The sequence below is a fragment of the Schistocerca piceifrons genome, chromosome 1 (assembly GCF_021461385.2).
Source record: "Schistocerca piceifrons isolate TAMUIC-IGC-003096 chromosome 1, iqSchPice1.1, whole genome shotgun sequence".
Lineage (NCBI taxonomy): Eukaryota > Metazoa > Arthropoda > Insecta > Orthoptera > Acrididae > Schistocerca > Schistocerca piceifrons.
In genome coordinates, this window is record NC_060138.1 from 467,311,630 (window position 1) to 467,322,451 (window position 10,822).

Sequence of the window (10,822 nt, forward strand, 5' to 3'; positions counted from 1 at the left end):
TAATTTACAGCATTTGTGTCCTGTGCCTAGACATCCGGTTCCACATACCTCCAGAAAAGTGGCAAGGACTTGTTGCACCCCTGTTTCGCAGGATCACTGATGGTGAATTAACGCGCCATTAAGCAGGTGGCATCATTAGTACATGAAAATCTAAGAGCCATGTTTGTGGTAAACGCTCTGTGTATATCTGGTGTTCGTGAAGTGTGCGTTATACCGGATGTCTCTCCTAAGAGACGTCAGACGCATTTTCTCTATTATTTTCGTCAGAAATATGGAGTTTCGTTTTTGTAGTGCGTAACTGGAGCTAGCCCAAACAAAATATTGCTCATCACGTCATTCAGGTGACGCCCAGCGTCGACGGAAAGGGTCCGTTTGTTTCCCGTTAAAAATTGGTAAGTACCCGTATTAACAGCGACAGTAAAACATGATCAATAATCAGAACTAGAGCAGCGACGGACACCAATTCCTCATACGGATTTAACGTCTACGATACGGAAGGCTGCTTATCGCGCTTACCGGTGTTACCCCGCGCACCTATATCGGTTGAAAACTAACACGTCTAGACACTGCGATCGGGACACAACGGCAGCAGCGGGTCTTAAGCCCATCATAGTGGCACGTTCCAAGTACATCACTGCAGATTAGACTTGTATAGGAAATTGGTTGCGAGGAGTTACCCCCTCCCCACCAGTGTTTCTGTTTTACTCCACCGTTCTGATAAATACAAGCATAGCTTGTTCACACACCATCTGAAAACCCACCGGCATCCAAATTTAATTTCTGAGTTGGCGAGGTCGTCATTTTCACATGGCGTCAGTCCAGTTCGTAATCGAGTGCGTAATTTTGAGTTTTAATTTGCGTACTATTTGTCTATTAAATTCTCATTATTACTTTCTTCTGCATTTTATGTCACTGTTCTACTGACACTATCGCACATACCGTTGGCTGTATTGCGTTTATCATTTTGGGTTTTTCTTTTATTTTAAGTACGTCTGTCCGTATGCTACGTGGCAACGGCCTTGCCGCAGTGGATACACCGGTTCCCGTCAGATCACCGAAGTTAAGCACTGTCAGGCGTGGCTTGCACTTGGGTGGGTGGCCATCCTGGAACCCATGCGCTGCTGCCATTTTTCGGGGTGCGCTCAGCCTCGTGATGCCAGCTGAGGAGCTATTCCACCGAACAGTAGCGGCTCCGGTCTAAGAAAACCATCATAACGGCCGGGAGTGCGTGTGCTGAACACACGCCCCTCCTATCCTCATCCTCAGCTGAGGATGACACGGCGGTCGGATGGTCCCGATGGGCCACTTGTGGCCTGAAGACGGAGTGCTCTGTCCGTATGCTACACTTCTCATATTGTTATATGATGTTATCTGCAGTTTTGTTCTTCAGCTATTGCTGTACTTATTGTATGATGTACGGTGTTTGCACTTTCATGTTTTGTCTTTTACTATAAGAGCACCTCCATGTTTGTCATAATGTTGCTGTACTGTGCTTTTTGTAATCCTGTTCCAATGTCAATATTATCACTGCCACCGGTCGTCTGGTGTTCGTCTAATTGCGATTTTATTTTACTTGAAGGATGTATTTGTATACTAACTTCGTACTTTTGTAGTATTCTCCTTTCTTGCGATTATGTTTCTTCTTACCGTTGTTTTCTGTGTTTTCCTTGTACCACAAAGCCAAAAAAAAGAAATTAAAAAAATTAATAAAAATAGAGTAGCAGCGGCGGAGGGCATGGCAGTAGCAGCAAGACGCACTGGGCGGTAATGTCGCTGGTGGCATAGTAGGATTTTGCTTCACTGTTACCATGTGGTTCAGACACTTCACTTTGATCATATGAAAGCTGATGAGAGTTACGAAGATAAAAAGAGTATTTCAGATGAATCTACGTTCTCCTTGTAGTCGTAACTGTGCAGCTCGCTAAATGCTGGTATCTGTGTTGAGAGACGACTTTCCAGCCGATATGAAGTACTTATCATCCGATATTTCGACAACTATTACGTTAAAATATTCAATTTTTGCGCATCTTACGGTCTGAGTATCTTCACTACATAAGGAACTGAATTTCTTTCGCTGTGCGTCGTAAGTGCTGCTCTGCATCAGATTAAGTAAAACAGTGCACGAAAATTTAAAGAGTTCACATAGGTAAAAATACAATGCGTTAACTTTACATCTACATTTATACTCCGCAAGCCACCCAGCGGTGTGTGGCGGAGGGCACTTTGCGCATGGTTGACTTCAGCTCATACTTGGCAGTGAATCAAATGTAGATGTTGTTGTTGTTGTGGTCTTCAGTCCTGAGACTGGTTTGATGCAGCTCTCCATGCTACTCTATCCTGTGCAAGCTTCTTCATCTCCCAGTACCTACTGCAGCCTACATCCTTCTGAATCTACTTAGTGTATTCATCTCTTAGTCTACGATTTTTACCCTCCATGCTGCCCTCCAGTACTAAATTGGTGATCCCTTGATGCCTCAGAACATGTCCTACCAACTGATCCCTTCTTCTAGTCAAGTTGTGCCACAAACTCCTCTTCTCCCCAAACTCTATTCAGTACCTCCTCATTAGTTATGTGATCTACCCATCTAATCTTCAGCATTCTTCTGTAGCACCACATTTCGAAAGCTTCTATTCTCTTCTTGTCCAAACTATTTATCGTCCATGTTTCACTTCCATACATGGCTACACTCCATACAAATACTTTCAGAAACGACTTCCTGACACTTAAATCTATACTCGATGTTAACAAATTTTTCTTCTTCAGAAACGCTTTCCTTGCCATTGCCAGTCTACATTTTATATCCTCTCTACTTCTACCATCATCAGTTATTTTGCTACCCCAAATAGCAAAACACCTTTACTACTTTAAGTGTCTCACTTTCTAATCTAATCCCGCAGCATCAGCCGACTTAATTCGACTACATTCCATTATCCTCGTTTTGCTTTTGTTGATGTTTATCTTATATCCTCCTTTCAAGACACTGTCGATTCCGTTCAGCTGCTCTTCCAGGTCCTTTGCTATCTCTGTTGGAATTACAATGTCATCGGCTAACCTCAAAGTTTTTATTTCTTCTCCATGGATTATAGCTCCTACTCCGAATTTTCCTTTTGTTTCCTTTACTGCTTGCTTAATACGCAGAATGAATAACATCGGGGATAGGCTACAACCCTATCTCACTCTCTTCCGAACCACTGCTTCCCTTTCATGCCCCTCGAATCTTATAACTGCCATCTGGTTTCTGTACAAATTGTAAATAGCCTTTCGCTCCCTGTATTTTACCCCTGCCACCTTCAGAATTTGAAAGAGAGTATTCCAGTCAACATTGTCGAAAGCTTCCTCTAAGTCTACAAATGCTAGAAACGTAGGTTTGCCTTTCCCTAATCTATTTTATAAGATACGTCGTAGGGTCAGCATTGCGTCACGTGTTCCAACATTTCTACGGAATCCAAACTGATCTTCCCCGAGGCTTCTACCAGTACAGCAATTTTCACAACTGTCAACACCTGCTTTCTTTGGGAGTGGAATTATTATATTTTTCTTGAAGTCTGAGGGTATTTCGCCTGTCTCATACATCTTGCTCACCAGATGGTAGAGTTTTGTCAGGACTGGCTCTCCCAAGGCTGTCAGTAGTTCTAATGGAATGTTGTCTACTCCCAGGGCCTTGTTTCGACTTAGGTCTTTCAGTGCTCTGTCAAACTCTTCACGCAGTATCATATCTCCCATTTCATCTTTGTCTACCTCCTCTTCCATTTCCATAATATTGTCCTCAAGAACATCGCCCCTGTATAGACCCTCTATTTACTCCTTCCACCTTTCTGCTTTCCCTTCATTGCCTAGAACTGGGTTTTCATCTGAGCTCTTGATATTCATACAAGTGGTTCTCTTTTCTCCAAAGGTCTCTTTAATTTTCCTGTAGGCAGTATCTATCTTACCCCTCATGAAATAAGCCTCTACATCCTTACATTTGTCTTCTAGCCATCCCTGCTTAGCCATTTTGCACTTCCTGTCGATCTTATTTTTGAGATGTTTGTATTCAATTTTGCCTGCTTCATTTACTGCATTTTTATATTATCTAATTTCATCAATTAAATTCAATATTTCTTATTTTCCCCATGTTTTCTACTAGCCCTCGTCTTTTTACCTACTTGATCCTCTGCTGCCTTCACTATTTCATCCCTCAAAGGTACCCATTCTTCTTCTACTGTATTTCTTTCCCCCATTCCTGTCAATTGTTCCCTTATGCTCTCCCTGAAACTCTGTACAACCTCTGGTTCTTTCAGTTTATCCAGGTCCCATCTCCTCAAATTCCCACCTTTTTGCAGTTTCTTCAGTTTTAATCTACAGTTCATAAGCAATAGATTGTGGTCAGAGTCCACATCTGCCCCAGGAAATGTCTTACAATTTAAAATCTGGTTCCTAAATCTCTGTGTTACCATTATATAATCTATCTGAAACCTCCTTTACCACCAGGGTTCTTCCATGTATACAACCTTCTTTCATGATTCTTGAACCAAGTGTTAGCTATGATTAAGTTATCCTCTGTGCAAAATTCTACCAGGTGGCTTCCTCTTTCATTTCTTAGCCCCAATCCGTATTCACCTACTACGTTTCCTTCTCTTCCTTTTCCTACTGTCGAATTCCAGCTACCCATGACTATTAAATTTTCGTCTCCCTCCACTACCTGAATAATTTCTTTTATCTCATCATACATTTCATCAATTTCTTCATCATCTGCAGAGCTAGTTGGCATATAAACTTGTACTATTGTAGTAGGCGTGGGCTACGTATCTATCTTGGCCACAATAATGCGTTCACTATGCTGCTTGTAGTAGCTTACCCGCACACCTATTTTTTTTATTCATTATTAAACCTACTCCTGCATTACCCCTCTTTGATTTTGTATTTATAACCCTGTATTCACCTGATCAAAAGTCTTGTTCCTCGTGCCACCGAACTTCACTAATTCCCACTATATCTAACTTTAACCTTTCCATTTCCCTTTTTAAATTGTCTAACCTACCTGCCCGATTAAGGGATCTGACATTCCACGCTCCGATCCGTAGAACGCTAGTTTTCTTTCTCCGGATAACGACGTCCTCTTGAGTAGTCCCCGCCCGGAGATCCGAATGGGGGATTATTTTACCTCCGGAATATTTTACCTAAGAGGACGCCATCATCATTTAATCATACAGTAAAGCTGCATGCCCTCGGGCAAAATTACGGCTGTAGTTTCCCCTTGCTTTCAGCCGTTCGCAGTACCAAAACAGCAAGGCCGTTTTGGTTAGTGTTACTGGGCCAGATCAGTCAATCATCCGGACTGTTGCCCCTGCAACTACTGAAAAGCCTGCTGCCGGTCTTCAGGAACCACACGTTTCTCTGGCCTCTCAACAGATAGCTCTCCGCTGTGGTTGCAGCTACGGTACGGCTATCTGTATCGTTGAGGCACGCAAGCCTCCCCACCAATGGCAAGGTCCATGGTTCGGGTTTCAAATGTAGATAAGGTATGGAAATCTTATTTGAAATTGAGAGCAGAACGATACCTCATTTAGTTCGCGAGGTATTGAGTTTTATATGAGGTCATAACAATCGCAACGTCTCATCAACGATTCAAAATACTGAAACCAGGTTTTGTAGAAATGATAGTACGCAATGTGGTTGATATGTTGTACGGCAAATGTTCGAAACTTTTCTATTCACTGGGATATGGAGATGCTCGTCCGCAGCAGTGAGACGTCGGAGACTCAAGACGCATTCAGACGTCCATAGCAGTGTAGGAAAATTCAAGCGGCGCCCGTGTACACATCCACAGCACCTGGCCATCGGCGAAACAGGACGTGTACACTCTCCCACAGGAGCGAACAGGGTAAGCGTGATACCACTAGGTGGTACTGTGAAGTGCTGATGTTAATGCAGAGGCCAGAACAGTGTGTCACTGCTTGGGAGGATGGTGTGAGACGCCAGCAACTGCCTGCCGCCCCCGCCGCCCCCAGAGGCGGATCGCGCTAATTGTCGGCGCGGCGCCGTGCTGGGCTGGGCTGGGCGGCGGCCGCCGGACGCGCCCTCGCCGTGACTGATGGAGCCGGGGGCGGGGTCGTGCCCACACAGGCCGCTGACAGCCGGGCGTCAGCTCACCTCGCCTCCCGGCTGGGGGCCGCAGCAGCTACCCAGATAGCTTTAGCCTCGCTGATGTATTGCTTACATATTTATTTAATCACTTCTGTCTGCACCTCGTTTTGTTTTACTTTTCGTCTTCGTTCTGAGATCTTCTCAGGAGCTAGACTCGGAGGAGCAAAGTCCATTAGAATAGAGACAGAATTACGCATTAGCCTTTTAAAACAAAATTCACATGTCGCCACAAGTAGCTGCAAGTTGTAAGCGTACCTCTCATCTTAGCCAGGAAGGAGTTCTCTTCCTTGCATCAGTTGTTCCCTTTGGGCTGTTGCTTTCTGTCGAGTATGGGCCGGAGTATGGATGCGAGAAGCCTTGATGACGAGAAAGTGGATACGCCAGTAAGTTAACAGAGAGACGAAATCGTATCGCGAGTGATTTATGCAGAATCAGTTTTACGTGTAAATAAAGGTCTTATGGCATTGTTAGCAGGGCCACCCCTCGGAATGGTTTTGGTCGCTGAGCGGAAAGAGTGCTCTTTCTCCACGCTCATTTGCACCTATCCTTGCAGATATGTGAGAGTGTGTTGTATGCATATTGTGGAGTGTAGGTTAGTGTAATACACTACTGGCCATTAAAATTGCTACACCACGAAGATGACGTGCTACAGACGCGAAATTCAACCGACAGGAAGAAGACGCTGTGATATGCAAATGATTAGCTTTTCAGAGCATTCACACAAGGTTGACGCCGGTGGCGACACCTACAACGTGCAGACATGAGGAAAGTTTCCAACCGATTTCTCGTACACAAACAGCAGTTGACCGGCGTTGCCTAGTGAAACGTTGTTGTGATGCCTCGTGTAAGGAGCAGAAATGCGTAACATCACGTTTCCGATTTTGATAAAGGTCGCATTGCAGCCTATCGCGACTGCGGTTTATCGTATCGCGACATTGGTGCTTGCGTTGGTCGAGATCCAATGACTGTTAGCAGAATATGGAATCGGTGGGTTCAGGAGGGTAATACGGAACGCAGTGCTGGATCCCAACGGCCACGTATCACTAGCAGTCGAGATGACACGCATCTTATATGCATGGCTCTAACGGATCGTGCAGCCACGTCTCGATCCCTGAGTCAACAGATGGGGACGTTTGCAAGATAACAGCCATTTGCACGAGCAGTTCGACGACGTTTGCAGCGGCATGGACTATAAGCTCGGAGACCATGGCTGCGGTTACCCTAGACGCTGCATCACAGACAGGAGCGCCTGCGATGGTGTACACAACGACGAACCTGGGTGCACGAATGGCAAAACGTCATTTTTTCGGATGAATCCAAGTTCTGTTTACAGCATTATGATGGTCGCATCCGTGTTTGGCGACATCGCGGTGAACGCACATTGGAAGCGTGTATTCGTCGTCGCCATCCTGGCGTATCACCCGGCGTCATGGTATGGAGTGCTATTGGCCACACGTGTTGGTCACCTCTTGTTCGCATTGACCACACTTTGAACAGTGGGCGTTACATTTCAGATGTGTTACGACCTGTGGCTCTACCCTTCATTCGATCCCTGCGAAACCCTACATTTCAGTAGGATAATGCACGACCGCATGTCGCAGGTCCTGTACGGGCCTTTCTGGATACAGAAAATGTTCGACTGCTGCCCTGGCTAGCACATTCTCCAGATCTCCCACCAATTGAAAACATCTGGTCAATGGTGGCCGAGCAACTGGCTCGTCACAATATGCCAGTCACTACTCTTGATAAACTGTGGTATCGTGTTGAAGCTGCATGGGCAGCTGTACCTGTATACGCCATCCAAGCTCTGTTTGACTCAATGCCCAGGCGTATGAAGACCGTTCTTACGGCCAGAGGTGCCTGTTCTGGCTACTAATTTCTCATGATCTATGGACCCAGATTGCGTGAAAATGTAATGACATGTCAGTTCTAGTATAATATATTTGTCCAATAAATCCCCGTTTGTCATCTGCATTTCTTCTTGGTATAGCAATTTTAATGGCCAGTAGTGTAGATGTGTCTAGAGCGCTATCACGCAGGTGTTCGTCAACGACGTTGGCTGCCGAAGCGAGTGCTATTTTACGTTGATTATTACAAGTAACGGGAAAAATTCTCACTGGTAATAGACTTGCAAGTACGAGAGGTAGAATTCTGATTTGAGCGGTGTGCATGTAAGATCAGGAAATCTTAGCGACGGATCGTTGGTAATAAACTCCAAAAGTGTTGTGAAATGTGATTCGAACTGTCACAATCAGTACTTTCCTATTCATTAATTTGTATTCTTAATAATTAATCTGTCAGTGATCGTATAGGTTAAAGGCACTCAGACATCGTTTGAAGCGAAATATAATCAACGCGTGCCAATTCCGCTGGTAATTAAGCAGTCCAACTGACGAAAACTAATTAAAATGTGACAAAAATTTACTAGTGGAGAGCTTACCACATCCTCAAGAAGAAAGTTTCTTTGCGAAAAAGGCTATAAAATTGTTATATATGTCAAGAAATTTTATCTGACATCACGAGTGGCGGAAGTGATTGGTGTGTGATGAATTAAATGCGTTCCTCGTTACCACGAATGTTATCTGGATGTTTCGGGTGTTAACGTCTAAAAGTGCTTCAGACCTGTCGTGGGTTGGGAAGGCAAGTTCTCACATAAGACAAACGTGAACATCACAAATGTTTTGTTGAGGTAGAATACGTGACGATCAGTAGGTCTGTATCAAAATTTATAACGCGAGCAAATCTGATTTTGTTTGTTGTGATGCGCTTGTAAATGGCACTTCGTGAGCTCACCATGAAGGTCGTTAGCGCACCTTACATTTAGACACGGCAAAAAGTAAACCAGATTTCAATAATTAGGATTAGACGACTGGTAAGATATCACAGACATGTCAACGATTAGGTACCAGCTGCTGCCGAATCTGATCAATGCCATCCCTGACCACAACCAGTAAACTTCTTCTACAGCTTGCTTACACAATTAACCTCCGCCAAATTATTCCACTTGATATACAGTAAAAATAATTCTATTCACACGATTAATAAGGTCTACATTCTGCTTGACAACTCTACTCTTGATTAAGTTTCACACTTGTAACGATCCTGGATAGACATTTTCTTTTGTTTGAGAAAATGTGCATCCAGTTAGCAGATCAGACGTTGTTTTGATACACTTTTTTTCGAAATCTCGTAATGGACTCCCATTGCGTCGCAGAATTATGAAATTTGGCTAAAAAGTGGTTACAACCTCCCTTTATATCTGTGCAAAAGTGTGGCACCTTGTGACATTCCCCTCGGGCTCGGAAACGCTGCAAACAGCATGCTATAAAAAGCATGCTATAAAAAGGCCAGAGCTCGGAAGTTCATGTGATGTATAGGGTGCTTGAATTTTTCTCTGGCGTACAGGTGTACAGGGTGAAATTCCTAGGGACTGTTCAAAATCATTTGACGAATTTTGAACATAATCTCAAGCAGCAAAAGGTGTGTTGATTTTGCTACCCTCCTGCTTCATGCCCTCCGGAGGCGTGATGAATGGGGGTGTGACATTGACACACATGTGAATAAAACGCCGAAGTTTGCCTCTAAAACCCCTCAGTTTAGCAGCGACCTTGATGCCACCTACACACCTTTCTTTAGCACTTTAAATTGTACCTGTACAGAGAGAAATCGTAGCTATTTCCTAGGCACCTGCAGGCAGGCAAATCCATTGACACCCTTCAGCTGAGTGGTATTACGCTGCTGCTCTAGCATCTGCTGGTGGGCATGCAAAGTCTGAGAAGTTTTGAGGGGGCTGCCTGCCTGTAGGGGCCGAAGAATTGTCAGGGGTGTTTCTCTGTACTGATATATCTTTTTATGTGCTCAACGAAGGAATTCACGTGGCACCAATGGTTCTGCCGAACTGGGGGGAGCTAGGGACCCTTTGTTGTTTCATTCACGTAAATGCCGCCCCCTCACCCTTACCACCATCAGGATGCACAGGAGGGCAGGAAACAGGAGTGCTGAAAAGGCTTAAACACGTTTTACTGCTGTGAATCACCATCAAATTTCGTCCAATGGTCTTGAATGTCCCCAGTGGTTCCACCCTGTACACCAGAGCAAAAGCTGTGGTCGTGCTACACTCCAAAGGTGTGTAGTCACGTTCAGTATGGTTGCTCGCCAACGATGTAATTAGAATGAGCGAATCATCCAGGGGTGTCAGTAGTGTCATAGGTTGCCAAGAACGTCATCCTTCTGCTTATTGTACTGTGTAGCATCGTTTACGACCGAAAAATGTATGGAAATCAATGACCCAAGGTAAATGGTGGTTTCATTGAGAGCCTTTATGTTACCCGTTATTTCTTTTCATGTCGATTCTGACCGACGACATCTTCGAATTTTTTTCCTCAGCCACCTATAATAAAACCGTGTAATTTCAATGCTGAGCGCCGTGGTTCTCACCTCCATCAGAGATATGTCAAAATAATAGGTGAAATGTGGGTAAGAGGAGTCTTGGAGATCTTCCCAGCGTGTGACACGCATACGGTGGCGCCGGGCAGAACTGTGCTGGAATTCAGTATCAGTATGACATAATTCACCCACGTTACACCTCACATGAACGTCTGGTCTCTGGTCTTTTTTTTTTTCGCATTGGTCTACGCCTTGCTGTTTGAAGCTCGGACTGTCCAAGGGAGACGTCGCAGGGCGCCACGCTTTTTC

The 10,822-nt window shown here is 44.5% G+C and overlaps 1 pseudogene; it reads left to right on the forward strand.

Annotated features, from left to right (window-relative positions):
• The first annotated feature begins 1,009 nt into the window (after window positions 1-1,009).
• On the forward strand, window positions 1,010-1,127 carry LOC124725313 (annotated as a pseudogene).
• The last annotated feature ends 9,695 nt before the right edge of the window (window positions 1,128-10,822 follow it).